We start from the raw sequence: 4,392 nt of genomic DNA on the forward strand, positions 1-4,392 counted from the left end.
CAATAGAGTGGACACTTATTTTACTGTTGCAGTGCTGTAATTGCCCCCCTGACAGTATGAGGTTACAGTCTAATTGATGTACCTTACAATAACTTAGCTTTCTAATGTCACTTCAAACAAGACATTAATAGCAGCTAAATTACACATTCCAGCTCCAGTCGCTGCAGTGCAAGTATGTAACGTGCAAATATAGAACAACAACTGAAGCAAGTAAATCAGGTGAAATTTAAAAGAATCATAAGAGCTTGAACTGAAATTCTAGTTATATAGAAATACAGAGAAAACTGTAATCAAGTTATGATTTTGGTGTCATTCAAGGAAAGGAAAAAGGATTTTTTTAATTTCAGTTAGTCAGAGTTGTTAGGCTGGGACAAAGATGGGAGGTGCATGGATATGTGTCTACATATTCATGCAATTATTTAAGCGTGCATTTATTTATAACATTTTTTCTGCATTTCTGCAAACCAATCAATGGGGCATGTCAGCAGGATCCTCAGTGTAATGGTTAAATTAGTGAAAGTAAGCTGGTCGTCACTACTTGAGTGTGTAGGAAGTAGTGCATCAGATGGGTTCATGTCACTAATGCTTCTGCAACAGAAGTTTAGCCACTGCAAATAGAAACTGAGTACAGGATGCAATCAGGGCAGGGCAACTGTCACACACATTCATGTTTATTCAAGTCTATCTTAATGCAGTACTTGTGTAGTATTGTAGTTGTTCCTCCTCGCTTATCTGGCAAAAGATTCCCTTGCTAACATGATTTCAGTGTAAGTGATGGGAGACAAAATCCACAGTCCTCGTTCTGTTTAAAGTTCAGCTGAAGGTAATATGAGGCTTCAACAGTCTCAATACACAGAGGTAATTTTATACTAAAAAGACTTTGGAAGATATTTGATTAACTCACCTCTGACATTTCTATATAAATATGGTGATGTGAGCACACAGACTTTTAGAAATGTAAAACTGTCCTTTAATACATCAAAATGTGGGATATTAGAGTGACAAAACATTTGAGTAGAAGGTAATATGTGAATTTTGAAACGGCTGCATTTTGCCTCAAACTCTATAATTTTCAACAGTTTGCCTCTAGGTGGCATAAAGACCCAACAGAAGGTAATAACAGTCATCTTCAATCTTTATATTGTGAGCCACACTGCCAGGCAGCTCTGCTTCTCTACACTTGAGCACATTTTCACCTTTAGTTTGCTCAGATCTTTTTTTGCAGCTTGTCATGCTTTTCTCATTTGTGTGCCGTACTATATTCAGGAACGAAAGAGTCATCTTTTTATAACCCAGAACTGAATCAGCTTATTTAAGAATGATATCATCTCCTAAATCTGGAAACCACTTGAACATGTGAGTGTTGTGAAATATGTAAAAACTCAGAGTGCTTTTAAAAGGACTCAAAACTGATGCACTGTCTAAATCAGGTTGGCCATTTTGTTAATCTAATAAGAACAGTATGAACTGCTTGGACATAGACAATGCTTTATAAGCTTCTGAGTTTTTCACCATTCTGCTTATGCAGCTTTTTTCAGTGATGAATCCATCAAAAGTTTACAGTGCTAGGCCTTGTGAGCTGTCAGTAAAATGAGAAATACTGCTAGCATTCAGTCCTTGAAACCTGTTTTCACTAAGGTTGCATCTGAAGTGAAGCTTTGACTAATAAGAATGATGGATTGGTGTCTGTATACTGCTATCAATCTAGCAGAAAAGAAAGGGCCTTGTATCCTGACTGGTGATGTACTGCAACCAAAAGCTCTTTGACTCCAACTGGTACTGGATCACATGACCAGAATTTGATGAGGGGAAACATTCCTTCACTGGGAGGCCTGAAACAGAATGGCCTTTCTTTCCTGCATGGCAATCAAAGCATATGATAATTAGTCTACAACTAATTTGTTTTAGTTGCCGAATTTTGCACCTCGTGATTTAACAGTCACTAGCACATATGCTTCTAATCAAATCACACATCAAATATGTTTAAAATTGGACTACAATAAGTGCAGCAAACCTCAAACGCACAGAAACACCATCTCACATGCATCACCGCTTTTTTTTTTGTGAAACCTTGGAAACAGAGAGAGAGAGTAAGAGAGAGAGAGAGCTTAGTGGAGGCCATTTTGACATTTGCTGAGCGCACCGCTGCAACTGTCAGCCATCAGTTGAGCCCTGGGATTCTCCTTAATGAAGCTGTCCACCACCACATCCACCAAGTTATTTATAGGAGTGAAGGTACAGAATGGACAAAAACGGGGTCATACGTACACATATACACACAATCACATACATGCACATCCATCATAACGCTAAATACAGTATACTGACATCATTAATACAGACAAATGGGACTTTCCATCACTCAAGGGAGGGTTTGGGGCTTTTGAGATTCATCCTCCATCCTTCTGTTCTCACTTCCTCTCTCACACTTTCAGCCTCATTGTGCTTTCCTCCCTCATCAAATAATATCAGCATCAAGGATAGATGCTGAATGGACACTCAGTATTATCTAAATGTGAGATGATGTTGAATTTGTAAGTGCGCTGTAAGTTTTTCTCTTCAATTTGTGTATAAAACACACGTAAGACAGGTGAGGTGGTTTAAATATTCTTCAGCTACGATGATGATTGAATGATAGGAGAGCCTGTGCACAGAGCCCAGTGAAATAACTGGATAATAGTTCATTTAGTGTGATGATAAAATAGGCTGACAGTTGTCTTCCTGCTTGAACTGGTGCTAAAAGCTTAATTTGAGGTAGACTCTTTTTTTGTTGTTGTTGTTGTTGTTGTTGTTGTTGTTGTTGTCAGTTTTACTATCAGTTATTTTTGATGGTCATTTTGATGAGATTATCTGAACTCATATTTGGTGTCACATCTCTGATGACAAAAGGATAGGTCCATGGTCTTTGCTTCCATACTTGCAAAACAAATGCTATTAGAACATGTAGTGTGTTGACTCATGAACACAGAGTTGGGTGGGTCCTGTTTGCAAGTTGTCTGTGTTGTCTGCAAGCAAATCAAGCATATCACTCTCAAAGTGTAAGTTAACGGTGCAGGTGCAGACTCAATGCAGAAATGACGACAGTACAAAGTCACATGAGAGACACACTGATAAACATCAACAGATAAAACTAAAAGGGGAACTGAACTATATAAAATAAATCAATTTCTGCTAAATCAATGCAAATTACTGATGTTGCACAGGGCTCCTTTTACATATTTGGATCTAAAACCTGAGCTGCGAGCTGTGCTGCAACACTTTTTGCTTGTGTGGTATTAACTGACAAACAGTCAGAAGGCTCTGCATTATGGTTACATGACATTAGACGTGTTCTATAATTACAGGCGCGTGTAAGTAATTGTGGCTTTGACATTGAAGACGATGTATGCAAGTAAGATCCAGTCATCTCACCTAAAAGAGTCTGTGGGCCCCAACCACAAGATAAAGTTAATATCCTCATGCGTAAGAGCTGAAATGAGAATGCCTCTTCAGCGTCTCAGCTTCCAAAAACAGACCTGCGAGAGGCTTCAAAGACAGAGCTCTGTCCAAAATAAAAAGCACAGAGTACACAATAGTGAATAGAATAGAATAGAATAGAATAGAATAGAATAGAATAGAATAGAACGGTCTGTGTTTTTTTATTTATAGTTATAATAAAAAAAAACACAGAACAAAGAAAACATGTACATAGATATTAAACTTGAATTACGAAAAAGGATCAAATATACATAAAATGCCTGTATAACTTTAAAAAAATTATATATATATATATATATATATGGGGGGGGGGGGGGGAGAGGCCTCTGCAGAGCAGAGTTCAGTTCTTTGATGGCTCTGTGGTAGAAAATGTTTTGATGTGTTGAGTGTCAGGTTGTTGCTGGAGGAGCACCATTCTGCCAGTTTGTGGCAGACTCATCTGCAATTTAGACAATAATGCAAATTGCAGCTTTACTGCTTTTGTTAAAATCCCTCAATTTCAAGAATCCTAAAACCTACATAACACCAAGGTGGTATGTAGGTTTTAACATTCTTGTGTTTTGGACTGAGGTACTTCGTGGTAGATAGTTTGACTCTTGGTGGTTGATGCAGATGGTTCATGTACAGTAAAGCCCAAATTGCACTGATTCAAATCTCACTGAACTGAAGCCAAAAGTGGCAAATAGCCTGATAGAATAATTTATGAACTTTTACGATGAGTTCAATCAATGAAGTAGAACTATCTGACTGTAAGTGAGTTTCTCAGTAATCATTTACGTGCATGCAACTTTTTTACCACCTACCACAGATGTCTGCGTGACCAGCTTCAGCATTGAACCGAACACCAAAACCACTTCCCTTTCTTATTATAGTCCAAATGGAGAAGTAAAAACAAGACAGGCAGATGAGTGTGCC

Source organism: Thunnus albacares, chromosome 13 (assembly GCF_914725855.1).
Source record: "Thunnus albacares chromosome 13, fThuAlb1.1, whole genome shotgun sequence".
In the NCBI taxonomy this organism is placed as follows: domain Eukaryota; kingdom Metazoa; phylum Chordata; class Actinopteri; order Scombriformes; family Scombridae; genus Thunnus; species Thunnus albacares.